Source organism: Lissotriton vulgaris, chromosome 2_1 (genome assembly GCF_964263255.1).
Source record: "Lissotriton vulgaris chromosome 2_1, aLisVul1.2, whole genome shotgun sequence".
Lineage (NCBI taxonomy): Eukaryota > Metazoa > Chordata > Amphibia > Caudata > Salamandridae > Lissotriton > Lissotriton vulgaris.
The window spans coordinates 229854562-229868912 of NC_141687.1; positions in this window are offsets into that span (position 1 = coordinate 229854562).

A 14351-nucleotide genomic window follows, 5' to 3' on the forward strand; every position below is an offset into this window, starting at 1 on the left:
GGGGGGTCCTCTACTGCTCGAACAGCCAGGTCTTGAGTTGCTTCCTGAAGGAGAGGTGGTCCTGGGTCAGGCGGATGTGGATGGGGAGGGAGTTCCATGTCTTGGCAGCCAGGTAGGAGAAGGATCTTCCTCCCGTTGTGGCTCTTCGGATGCGTGGGATGGCGGCGAGGGCGTGGCATGTCGATTGTAGTTGGCGGGTGGGAGTGTAGAAGGTCATGCGGTCGTTGAGATATCTGGGGCCTTGGTTGTGGAGAGCTATGTGTGCGTGGGTGAGGAGTCGGAACGTGATTCTCTTGCTGACGGGGAGCCAGTGCAGGTCTCTCAGGTGTCTGGAGATATGGCTGTGTCGGGGGATGTCAATGATGAGTCGTGCTGAGGCGTTCTGAATGCGCTGGAGTCTTTTCTGGAGTTTGGTTGTTGTACCGGCGTAAAGGCTGTTCCCGTAGTCCAGTCGACTGGTGACGAGGGCCTGGGTGACCGTCTTCCTGGATTCGGTGGGGATCCACCGGAAGATCTTGCGGAGCATGCGTAGGATGTTGAAGCATGACGAGGGGACGGCGTTGACTTGTCTGGTCATCGAGAGGGAGGAGTCCAGGATGAAGCCCAGGTTTCGTGCGTGGTCCGTTGGTTTGGGTGCGCTGCCAAGGGCAGGGGGCCTCCAGGAGTCGTCCCAGGTGGAGGGTGATGATCCCAGGATGAGGACTTCCGTCTTACCTGAGTTCAGTTTCAGGCGGCTGTTCGGCATCCACTCGGCTACGTCTTTCATCCCTTCGTGTAGGTTGGTTCTGGCGGTGTCTGGGTCGTTGGTGAGGGAGAGGATCAACTGGGTGTCGTCGGCATAGGAGATGATGTTGAGGTTGTGTTGGTGTGCGATGGCCGCGAGGGGCTCATGTAGATGTTGAACAGCCTGGGGCTGAGTGATGATCCTTGTAGTACGCCGCAGATGACTTCGGTGGCCTCTGATCTGAACGGGGGGAGGCGGACTCTCTGGGTTCTTCTGGCGAGGAAGGAGATGATCCACTCCAGTGCCTTCTCCTGGATTCCGATGTTGTGCAGGTGCTGTACTAGGGTGCGGTGGCAGACCGTGTTGAACGCCGCGGAGAGGTCTAGGAGGATGAGGGCCGCAGTTTCCCCGTTGTTGAGCAGGGCTCGGATGTCGTCGGTGGCTGCGATGAGGGCAGTCTCGGTGCTGTGGTTGGACCGGAATCCGGACTGTGAGTGGTCGAGGGATCCATTTGTTTCGAGGAAGGCGGCCAGCTGTCTGTTGACTGTCTTCTCGATGACTTTGGCAGGAAAAGGAAGGAGCGAGATGGGGCGGTAGTTTTTGAGGTCGGTGGGGTCCGCTGAGGGTTTCTTCAGTAGGGCGCTGAGTTTGGCGTGCTTCCAACTCTCTGGGAAGGTGGCGGTGTTGAAGGAGGCATTGATGATGTCCTGGAGATGGGGTGCGATGATGGAGTCGGCCTTGTTGAAGACGTGGTGAGGGCAGGGGTCGATAGGAGTTCATCGTGCGGATGATGTCTTCGGTGTTGACCGGAGTCCAGTCGCGGAGGGTGGTGGGGGGCGTTGGTGCATTCGTGGAGTGCATCGGCTGTGTGCTGAAACTGTTGTGGATGTCTGCGATCTTGTTGTGGAAGAACAAGGCGAGCGAGTTGCAGAGTTCTTGTGATGAGGTGATGTTGTTGTTTCCGGCGCTAGGTTTCGAGAGCTTTTTGACGAGGATGAAGAGTTCTTTGCTGTTGTGGGCGTTGTTTTCTAGTCGTTCTTTGAATGCGGTTTTCTTGGTGGTGTGGATCAGCTGGTGATGTTTCCAAGTAGCGAGCTTGAGGGTGGTCATGTTGTCTGGTGTCGGGTCTCTGCGCCAGGCTTTCTCGAGGGTTTGGTAGTTCTTCTTAGAGCTCTTGAGTTTGTCGGTGAACCAGGATGCTTTCTTGTTGCCGGGTCTGACGGGGGGGGGTGGGTCTTCAGTGGGGCGAGGTCATCTGCGCAGTTGCTGATCCACCTTGTGAGGTTGTTGCCAGCTTGGTTGGGGTTCGCTGAGCTGGCGGGAGGGTTCTGGCTCAGGGATGTGGCGTGCTGCTCTGCTGTGATCTTGTTCCAGTTTCTGCGGGGGACCTGTTGCGGGTGGTGGTGGAGCGTGGTCCTTCTGAAGCTGAAGTGGACGCAGCTGTGGTCTGTCCAGTGGAGTCCGGTGGCGTGGCTGAAGGAGATGTCCTTGCTGGAGGAGAAGACGGGGTCAAGCGTGTGGCCGGCGTAGTGGGTGGGGGTGGTCACGAGTTGCTTGAGTCCGAGGTTGGCGAGGTTGTCCAGCAGAGTGGTGGTGTTGCAGTCGTTGTTGTTCTCCAGTTGGAAGTTGAGGTCCCCGAGGAGGATGTACTCGGAGGAGGGGATGGCGTGCGGGCTGATGAAGTCGGCGATGTCTTCGCTGAATTGTGTGCAAGGTTCCGAGAGTCTATAGATGAGGGTGCCTCTGAGGGTGGTCTTGGGGTCGGTGTGTATCTGGAAGTGCAGGTGTTCGGAGGCTGTGAGGGTGTCGTCGGAGTTGGTCGTGATGCGGATGGTGTTCTTGTGGACGATGGCGATGCCTCCTCCTGTCTGGTTGATGCGGTCCCTCCGGGTGATCTTGTATCCGTCCGGGATGGCGATGGCGATGTCGGGTGCTGAGGGGGCGTTCATCCATGTTTCTGTGAGGAAGGCGACGTCTGGTGATGTGGTATCGAGGAGGTTCCAGAGTTCCACGGCGTGTCTGTGCGTCCTGGGGTGGCTCGGTGGCAGGCGGGGATCCGGCCGGTGTTGAGTGCGTTGAGGGTGGCTGCGTCGTAGGTCCGGCGGGTGGGCTGGCATCTGCAGGGGCCAGGGGTTCTGGTGCTGGGCGTGGTCCAGGCACGGATGGGCGCAGACGGGCTTGCCTTTGGCACACCTTCGGCGCACAATCGGAGCGCCCGCTGCGCGTCAACGCTGCGCATACGTTTGCACTCTGCCATAAATGGAGAGTGGGGAGGGGAGGGGAGGGGCGAGGGAGGAGCAGCTGGGAGGCGGGAGCGGGGTGGCGTGAGGGGGGAAGCGGTGCGGTGATGCTGGAGGGAGCGTTGGTGGGGCCGTGGGGGAGCAGCGGCAGGGAGCGGGGTGGGGCCGGGTACAAGCAGACACAAATCAGCGGGGCACAAATTAGCGAAATACAAGTACAATTTAAAAGAAAACTTCACAAACTTCACAACAGTACAATACCAGGACTTGACGAGGACGGCGGAACGAGTCACAAAGCGTGAAAAGGGCGGCGATACAGGTGCTGAGGGCAGGCAGGGTCCAGAGGCAGGGGCAGAGCTCAAGGCAGCAGGAGGAGACCGGGCACACTCGGGGCGGGCCACGCGGCGGGAGGAGGGAGCGACCGGGTCTGACCAGGTCAGATCAGGTCACAGCTCATCGCCCGAGAGTCGCGCCTAATCTACCCTAGTGGGAGGGAGGAGCAGCTGGGAGGCGGGAGCAAAATCGCAATTTTGTTTGAAATAATAAGCAGCAATACATTGCGGTGATAAAATCCAAAATCCACATACATACAAAGATATATATCATATATCTGAGACCCTACACCCCGTTAATAACAAGCTGAGTTACTTTAAGTGTCTGGGAATGCACCCTGCATTCAGACAACTCACTCCTCATTCTCACCCTTTACTTTCACGCTCACAGTGATCTCAATGCACTCTCACTGATCACCATGCACTCACACCATTCACCTACTCACCATGCACTCACAGTGATCACTCTGCACTTACAATGCACTTGTGCTGTTCACCATTTACCTCACCCTGCAGTCACACACGCACACTGCTCACCCTGCACTCATGTGACACTTCAATTACCTGCCCCATCACTGCTCAATCTACAATCTCACTCTAACAGGCCTATCACTAACCATACATTAATTCGTCCCACACTGCACTTACATCCGCACCCAAATTCATATGGTCACCTCACTGAGATATCCTGAAAGATTTCACCACAAACAAATTGAGGAAAGTGAATATTTCAAGTTTTGTTGGTTTATTAAAAAAATTTTTTTAAATTGTTTCATAACATTAATATAGCCTTATAGCCCGCCGTAGCGGGCTATAACAGCCAATAAAGGCCCAATCCAGCGTTCGGCGAGGGCCTTTAACAACGGAGCGGGACTTTCATGGCTGGTATAGCCCAGCTACGAAGGGCTATAAGGCTATTAGAACATTCTGCCACTAGAGGGTAGAATATTCTAACAAATAAAACAAAGGCCTCTCGGAGCCAGAGAAGGTTTAAATCCCCTCGGGCTCTGAGAGGCCTTTGTTCACACATCAGCTGTGAAAAAAGCAACATTGGAATGCTGCCTTGGGGGCTTTTACCGGCCGGTAGAAGCCCGGAGCACTCCATTGCATTCAATGGAGTGCTCTACATTCTAATGTTCTAATAATTGTTAATGTTCAGTTTTGTGTAATATGATTTATTAAAATTGTTAGGAGATAATTTAAGAGGGGGCCCTGAAATTTTGACTGTCTATCGGCCTACACAGGGTTTAATCCAGCACTGGTGACAGAGAGCCGGAGGCAGGCGTAGACCCAGAGAGAGGTATGTAGAGAAGTAGTTTAGGAGCTACAGAGACAGATATAAGAGAGTGGGCTAGACAGAGCAAGAAAAGACAAGGTTTGAGGAAGCATTGGTAGACAATGAGACATGGTACTAGGAAGAGATAAAGGCTGGTGAGAGGCATGCAGGAGAGATCAAAAGAGAAGAAGACCGGAGAATGAGATGGAGAGCATACATCTGAGAACGCACATCAGAGTGTTCACGCGAGGGAGTCTAAGATGAGACCGCTAAAACCCACGAGACACACCCATGGTGCTTTTTTTTTATTTATTCTAAATAATTTATTATGTTCCATAGTGACAGTAAGAAACAGAAAGCATGTAGGTCATACATACATGTCATGCTTGAAAATGCTTATGTCAATAATAATATACACTACTTCCGTCTACATTCTTGTACATAGAATAAAGTGGTTAAATGGAGTCAGATTTAATAATGTCAGCAGGCAGAGGCAGTAAGGGCAACAATTAGTCTCGATAAATAAAGCATACAAAAACGGTGTGGATGTTGGAGCGGGTAATATTAAGTATCCACTATAGAACTCATGTAGGAGAGGAAAGAAGAAGGAGAGATATAGAAAGAGTAGGGTAGAGGTTGGGGGAGACAGCCGTGGGTCTGTATGAAAAGAGTGATTATTACAGCTTGAGTTCGTGGAGGAACAGAATGGGCCAAGAAGGCGTCAGCTGATGGCCACACGTGTGTACCACATGGAATGAGCAGCGACAGCGACCCCCTATAGACTGATATACTTTTATAACGACGGCACTGTAATCTGTTTGTGATGCATTCAGCCAGCATGAGAAAAGCTTGCAAATTGATCAGGTGTGCATGCCTGCCATATCCTAAGTGGACATATGGTGGCAGCAAAATACCATTCATGCGAAGTTATGAAGCTGAACATCATCGAGCAATAACAGTGCTTACACGAACGCTATGCCAGCCAGGCCCTCTATTGTTTGGAACTCATAAGCCTGTAGATACACACTAAAAAGATGATATTGAGGTAGTTTGTATCCCACAGTAGACTAATACACTCTCAACCCCACTGGGGAGCTCACTTCATCAGAGCAGGTATTTTCCCTTCATGTGCAGTTTCTTAACATGTTTTGAGTTTATTGAACCGCATGATGCACAATACATTTTCCGAAAGATCAATGTGATGTCGATTTAATTGTAGCAGCCAATACCGGGATGCCCATACCCCACCACCCCCATCTCTGAAGACCCTCTTCCTGCCATGATGGTGACACACACCACCCCTACCTCAGATCCTATTTTGAATTGCGTACTGGCCTTGCAGTAATTCGTACTCATGTTGCGGAGGTCCCTGGTCCCTAGATGATATTGAACAAAACAGAGGTTAGTGAAATAAATTATTTGCCTTGGATCACACAATTTAGTCAAGCAGGGGAGCCGGGAATACTTCTAGATTTTCCAGTTTCTCGCTGTGCAATTCACTACATAGAAATCTCTTTGTGACTTTTAATTTTAATGCTTCGTCTTTAATTCTTGAAGGATGAAATAAGAGCCTGGTTGAAAGGCAGAGTCTGCATTGTATTTTTGGCAGTTTTACATAGCGCGAACATTGACCATGGACATAAGAGCGCTTTACAACAGACTACATTGCTTTTTTTTCCCAGCCTAGAGATTTACCGGATTCACAGGATGCTGAGCTGAGGCCCTTGTAGTCACAAGGCCACATTGCCTCCTGTGAGAGCTTGTCTCATTTTCTGCTCAAGGTTCCAATGGGATATTGAGCTGAGCAGAGCTAACGTTTTCAGTGACCTGCCCACCTATAATACTAAGCAAAAGAGAGTAATGTTAGGAGGGGCTGCATCCATGCACAAATGGGTGGAAGGAATAAGATGGATGTAAAGGAGGAGAACAGCTGAATCAAGGTAAGAGGGTAGGGGGAGAAGACTGGTAGAGAGCAGCATATGGAAGGAAGACGTGGAAGTAAAATAGGCAGGACCAGCAAGAAAAAGGCTTGGAAAAACGGTGAAGCTAGAGGCTGATGTAAAAGGGCCAGAACCAGTAGAAAAAAATTTAAGATAATAGAAGGTGAGATCCTGGGTGGAAAGATGAGAGGAAAGGATTAGCACACTGGAAGAAAAGATGGATGTTAGATTGGAAGAGGAGATAATGCAGGGCTGAAAGGAATATAAGAGAGGACAGAATCAGGAAGAGTAGGTAATAATTTGGAAAGAGGTGACATGAAAAGTAGAGCATGGAGGGGAGAGGTGAATTTAAGTGGGTGGAGTCAGCAAACAAGTAGGAGGCTGAAGAAGAGGTAAAAATGTTGTTAAAGCAGTGTGTGCTACTAAGTCCGTTGAGTCGTCTGCCAAAGTTTGCAATCTCCATCTCTTCAATTGTCCATGTAAAAATGTAAAAATATTGTCTTAGTTTTGCGATGCTTGTAACATCCTCACAAAGGGTCCTGATCTTGAACCATCCTAGATGTGTGTGTGCTGGATTTCAGCCTGGTCTCTGTGAACTCTATTACTCCTCTTGATCTTTCTATAAACACTCACTCCCAGTAGGAGCTGTCCCTGCACATGTCCTGACTAGAGATCTAAAGATCATAGCTCCTGTCCATGAAATCCCTTTGCAATATCTTGCTTTCCATGGCATATCTATGTAAAAACTAAAAAAACTGTGGTTATTTCTCTGATAAAAAAAAAACCTTCAGCAGGCTCAAAACTTCCTCAGATCTTCTGATATCTTTTTACTCACTGTTCTCAAATGTTCCTCAATATTTTTCCGTAAACGTTAAAAAGCAGAAGTATATTGTAAGACGTATTCTTTGGGTCTGGGACAATGGTTGGTTAATTGCCAGCATATGTGGAGAATACTGTTGTTTACGATTTCTGTTTCAGAACTGGCTAATTCACTTAATTTGTATAAGAGTTATACCTTTCAGAAACTTGTCTCTTCAAAGGTAGCAATAGCAACCGGTCAAAGCTTGCTCCAGGAGGTGATAAAGGTTTTGGAACTCAACCCACAGCATGCCATGTTTATCGTACTAGATTAGCACCCTATGCCGCCAGCCTAGCTATTTCTTTTAGAAGGGGCTGATTTAGAGTAGATGGTTATAGACTGGAACACCAAAGAATATGTTCTGTGACTGAGTCCCCCAATACCCACATACGGTTTACAATATCTTTGTGTGTGCATAGTGATAATAGACAGTAGTCCACCCTGCAAGACTTAAGTGCTGCAAGGCTCAAAAAAGGGGCAAGATTCAAGTAGGAAAGGGGGGAATCCACAGTTGACTCACGGGCTTATGGCTGGGCCCCTAGGTGAAATTATTACTCTTTTATTACAGTGGATAAACTGGGTTCCTTGCTTGAGCTGGCTTGACCACTGGTGCACAATCCAAAAGGCTGCTACAGCCTTAAGGTTGCTGTGCATAGAGTCAGTCTGACTATGCTCACAAAGGCAGCCACCATATTGTCCTGCGCAGAACAACAATGGGCCACTTGGGCAAGCACAGTATGATGTGCGTCTCCTCCCACAACAAAGAATGCCAAACCTCAGAGAGTGACAGCGAGGCCGGGTGAATTGGCTGCTTTTCAGGAGCACAGTTAGAATTGGCCTCTTGTAAGAGGTTAGAGTAAGAAGGGAGTGTACAGGAGATGGGGGCTACATTTTCTTTCCATGTAGCTGGAAACTGCATAGAGTCTACTACAGTAAGCCCTTTTTGTTTTGTAGCTTTAATATGTCTTCTTAGTGTCTGGCTCTAGGCTTGGGGAAGATTCTCTCCTCGAGAAGCAGCTAAATCTCCTTGAAAGGACAATTTGGAGTTACAAACCTTCCAAAATGGACCATTCGCATTTGCTTTTTTGTGAGAGGAGTCATTTCTCTTTCACACTTTTTTTTCCAACAGGAAGGAAGTGCTCAGAGTCTCCAACTTCCTGTTCCTATGCAGCAGGTTCCTCCCAGTGCTTTTTCCAACTCCTTGTCACTTTTCATTTGGATTTGGGGCTGGAATAACCACTCTCCTTGTCTGCTGCATATATACCATTGAGTTTAAGGATCTTGTATTTGAGATTTCACAAGTAAGTTCAAAAACGGTTGTATAAGGGTGTTGTTTGTTTGATTGATGGCATGCACCAGGAAATATTTGTACTTTTATTCGATTAGCAAAATGTATTCTAGTGGGTGGCCTGCAATTTCAGTCGGGCCTGGTTATGGTTTTTCATGCCATTTTTCTTCTTTTGTAAAGGAAAACTGTTTGACAGCTTAGTAAATTTTCTCCATGTTGTTTAGTAAACTTGCAATATTCATTTAATTCACTATATGGCCTAGTCTGCCAAAAATGGGCAATGCAGCCAGTAGGTACACTACTAATCATGGGTGCACAAAACAACTGTTTCTGTGGTATCTATTGAATTGAAACATAAGTTAGGCCATGGATGGCATTGGATTAAATTACGAACTCTATTTTCTTGGGGTGATTTTAGGTTTTTTTCTGTAAACAGTGTGTAGGTGAAGTAAATATATATGATGCCTTTGGAGGATGTGTGTTGTTGTAATAAAATATAGTACGCTTAATTTATCTTTTTTGGCATTGCTGATTAATGCTGATTTTCTCCTGTGTTACCATGCCACTTTTGTCTGGCCAGTATATGAGTGTGTTTGCCATAGGCCACCATTTGTCTTTGTTCCCCATGCCATGTGTCTAGGGTCCATTTTGTATAGTCAGTGCCCATTAGTCTTCATATGTTCCCTGTTTTCCATGCCTCCTGCTTGTTGATTGAGCATGTGGCTAGCAGTCATTTTGTGTAGACAGCCAGTGCGCTTTTGTCATAGGCCTGCATGTCTTATTTGTGTGGCCATGTCTCCTTGCTGGTTGTTGTTGTTGTGACCATGTGGCTGGCGGCCATTTTGTGTAGGCCGTAATTGTGCTTTTGCCATAGGCGTGCGTGTCTTATTTGTTGTAGCCATGCCTCCTTCCTGGTTGTTTTTGTTGTCACCATGTGGCTGGCGGTCATTTTGTGTAGGCAGCCAGTGTGCTTTGGTCATAGGCCTGGATGTCTTCTTTGTTGTGGCCATGCCTCCTGCTTGTTGTCGACCATGTGGCTGGTGGCCATTTTACGTGTTATGCTTGAGGCATAGTAGCTCCACGCTCATACTAAATGCACTGTATGAACAGTGTTTTTTATGTTATTATACACTTTTTTTTAATTTGTCATCTGCACCACTCTTTGCCTCCCAAATCCCAGTGTGTTTCAATTCTCATGGTAGTCCCCTTCCCCTAGTACATCAGCAATTTTTTTTTAATGTTTTATATTTTTGGGATAATTTTTTCACAAACATTTTAGTATTTCATTTATTTTAATTATTTCAAAATGTCTTGTTTATTTTTTTCCTTTTTTCAATTTCTTTAACAAATCATTTTTTTCGTCAGTTTTTATTTTTTTATGTAATTCTTATTGAAATTTTTCAAAAAATGGTTACATTTTTTTTAAAACTTTTGTTTTATTTATTTCTTTTTCTTTTTCCCATTTACCTAACATCTGGCATCCACCCCATGCCGGCTTTAGGCGCACAGCCACACAACAGTATTAATTTTCTTAGGATTATTCCATTGTCACCTGCACTTCCCAAAGCAAGCAGTTACATATGTTTGTTGTTGTTGCTCTTTCTTACCCTTCTTGAGTGTACATGAAAGTTTAAGTTAGTGGGGTTTTACTAAAGGATACACTGTATTGTTAATTATTTATAAATTAAGTAGCCACACTAAATAATATTGTTTATTTGTACTACTAAAACACCTGCAACAATGCCACGTTTCACTGATTTTCTTCTTGCTTGTTTGCTTTTAGGTGCACAAGAGAAGAGACATCACCCACAGTACTGCCAGACATAAGGCTAATTGCCACTGTCAACTGACAGCTTCAAGATGGCCCCAAAAGAAATGTGCTGCCAAGAAAGTGGCCAGTGGGGAGAAGAAGCTGATTTCCACCAGTGGTGTGACGACCAGAACCTTTTTCAGCAAACGTGCGCCTGCCTCACCGGCCTCCATGGAGCAAGCTGGGACAGCACTCCGGCATCAACTGCCCCACCCCACCCTAGGCCCAAGCCCATGTCTGACACAGAGGCAACAACTCTAATCACAGCAACTCCGACAAGAAGTGACATTGACTTGGACTTATCCAGGGGTAAGCAGAGCTTGCGTAGTTGCACTTTGCGGAATTCTGCGAAGTTGCATAAAAACTCTGTGAAATTCTGCCGAGTTCTACTTCACCCTACTCAGTCTCTTCCCTGCTGGCTGTATGTATATATTGGGGGCACCGATCCTCACGCTGGGCTAGTTGCATTGTCACATGCTCCCGCTGAAAAGACGCCTGGACAGAGTGGTTGTGCGGTCATGGACGGAAGGCGGCTCTGATTGTGTACAACAGGAGGTCAATGTGGGACTACGGGGCACATCGTCCTGTAATGTGGCTCATCCAGTTTTTTATCATCACCACTGGACCAAGAATCAGACTGCTGTATTCTGGGTCCAGTAGTCCAAGTACCCACAGTAAGGACTACAACAGGCGGAGCCCTTTGGGGGTGGAGCAGCCGCGGCAAATCCAGCAGCGGCAGGACATTCAAAGGTGTGCTCTCTTTCCTTTCCCCTTGTTTTCTCATGGTGCTAATGAAGGCTATTATGCCGAAATGCATTCGCCCATAATGAGACATTGACACATTAAAGCCTCCTTCCTGTACCTGCTGGGCCTTCGCCTTTTCATTTTTGTGAAGGATTTTGGTGGACATTAGACACGCCTGCCAGTGGTGTGTTAGGAGGTCCCCGCATATCAAAGTGGAGACCAGATTTCTGGCAAACGCTCCGGCTTTTTCGTATGTCATGGTAATGAGACATTGACACATTAAAGCCTCCTTCCTGTACCTGCTGGGCCTCCGCCTTTTCATTCTTGTGAAGGATTTTGGTGGATGCATATATATATCTATATCTATATATATATATATATATATATAGAAAGTCAAAGAGAGTTTGCCCTTAAGGAAAAAGCCTCCCAGCATGTTTGTACTGCACTTCATTTAATGGAATCACAGCAGCGTTGCACCAAGAATCCTGCTTAATAAATCAAACCGCAGCTTCTGCCAGACGCGTTTCAGTTTCCTTTCATCAGTGGCCGATGGTGCTCGATATTTCATGCCCCAGGTGCTTCTACTTTATCAATGGTGAACCTCCCCCAGTGGACGTTGCCGTAACACACAGCATGCTGGTTCACGTAGTTTGCACATAATAAAACTCCAGTGAGCAGTTGCATGAATATCCTTTTTGGCAAATTATTTCATTCCCAAGTGGGTAAAGCAAAAATTCTTGCTACTGCGCTGCTAAAATAATGCACCCCATTAGGCTTGTGCTTCCCGCTTTTCCGGTGATCTCTGCTCGAAATCACCTCGGGTCCGTTCCAACAGAGGGGCCTTTTCCGCGACTGGGCCAGCCGCAAATATAAAGTCAAAAAGAGTTTGCCCTTAAGGAAAAAGCCTCCCAGCATGTTTGTACTGCACTTCATTTAATGGAATCACAGCAGCGTTGCACCAAGAATCCTGCTTAATAAATCAAACAGCAGCTTCTGCCAGACGCGTTTCAGTTTCCTTTCATCAGTGGCCGATGGTGCTCGATATTTCATACCCCAGGTTCTTCTACTTTATCAATGGTGAACCTCCCCCAGTGGGCGTTGCCGTAACACACAGCATGCTGGTTCACGTAGTTTGCACATAATAAAACTCCAGTGAGCAGTTGCATGAAGATCGTTTTTGGCAAATTATTTCATTCCCAAGTGGGTAAAGCAAAAAGTCTTGCTACTGCGCTGCTAAAATAATGCACCCCATTAGGCTCGTGCTTCCCGCTTTTCTGGTGATCTCCGCTCGAAATCACCTCGGGTCCGTTCCAACAGAGGGGCTTTTTCCGCGACTGGGCCAGCCGCAAATATAAAGTCAAAAAGAGTTTGTCCTTAAGGAAAAAGCCTCCAGCACGTTTGTACTGCATACACTACTTCTGTATATCAGCACCTGGTTAAAAGGAAAGGTTAATCTCATTCATGAAAACAACATTCAGAGATATTGGTCATTAAATCTTTATTCTACAATCAAACATGACAGAATGAGCAAAAGACAAATAAACTAAGTTAGTCGATACCTATAACTTAAAAAGGGGAATGAAGATGAATAGTTAAATGCATTCTACACTAAGCTCAGAACGCCTAACCTTAGACGTGTGTCTTTCCATCTCAGCAGCGGAGCTGATCCCTCTCTCTCTCGTTCTCTTCTATGCGCTTGGGACTCTGCTCTTCCTCTACGGCTCACGAATACACGTCTGCACCGCTATGCCTAGTCTACGCTGCCATGGTTCCAGAATACTCAAACCCTCTTCTGGTCTCGGTCTCTGCCACTCCTGTATGATGTCACTACAGGACTTTCAATCACTCTCCTTCTTCAATTCAGGATTTCGATTAGCTGATGGTATCAATCTCTATGCACCAGCCTTCAGACCAACTTCTTCGGTCTTCTCCACACGTTGCTCTCTCTCTCTAGCTTACTCGCTCCTTGATAATATAGAGCTCACTTTCTCTATGGAAAATTCCGGCATTAGGCCGACTCCCACCGAATTCCTGTACCAGTCCCCGGCCCCCTTCGCCCTCCGCAGTGGCCACCTGCGTATTGCGTCTAGAGCCGGGGAGACAAACACATTCCTTCGATATGGGCCAGTCTTGACCGGTTCCTCTCTAGCGAACAACAGGATGAATTCTAAATATTACCTTTACCCTGCAAGCGCCTCGGACAGCCGAGGCAGAGATACAAAATGGCTTCTCTCTAGCTTTCGGGCCTGTAGGCCCGAGAAAACGGAAAAAGGCACTAAACCCTGTTAAAGCACATAGTTAAGCCCTACAAATAAACGCAAATGCAACTAGGACTGAAATGGTAGTAAATTATAGTCACCACCAGTCTGAAAATAGACTAAAATTACCCTGCCGCTACACCCTTTTTCATTTGTTTATTCTCCCTGAACTTCATCAAATCCTTGATGATTAAGTCGGAGAAAGTGTCTATGGAGTCCATGGCCATTTGTGGTACGAATTTTGATGGTAACTTTAGATCACCAGAAATCAGACCAGAGAAGCCCGGTGTGGGAGACTACAATCCCCAGCCTGCCTTGCGGCAGGAAGCTGCGGGATCTCACTTCCGCGCCAGGAGGCGCTAATAAGTCCATCAGCGGTCCCAGGGGAGCGGGCGGTCACCAGAAATCAGACCAGAGAAGCCCGGTGTGGCTTGGAGCACTCACCTTTTCCTCCAGCGGGACCCTCCCAGCTGTCTCCCCCTGCCGCCGCAGCCCCTGACATCGCGCTGCGGCAGCCATGCGGGGGAGACTACAATCCCCAGCCTGCCTTGTGGCAGGAAGCCGCGGGATCTCACTTCCGCGCCAGGAGGCGCTAATAAGTCCATCAGCGGTCCCAGGGGAGCGGGCGGTCACCAGAAATCAGACCAGAGAAGCCCGGTGTGGCTTGGAGCACTCACCTTTTCCTCCAGCGGGACCCTGCCAGCTGTCTCCCCCTGCCGCCGCAGCCCCTGACATCGCGCTGCGGCAGCCGTGCGGGGGAGACTACAATCCCCAGCCTGATCTCACTTCCGCGCCAGGAGGCGCTAATAAGTCCATCAGCAGTCCCGCGCCGCGGGAGCGCGTGGGAGCGCCGGGCTAAGCCCGGGCAAAGGGCGGGCCC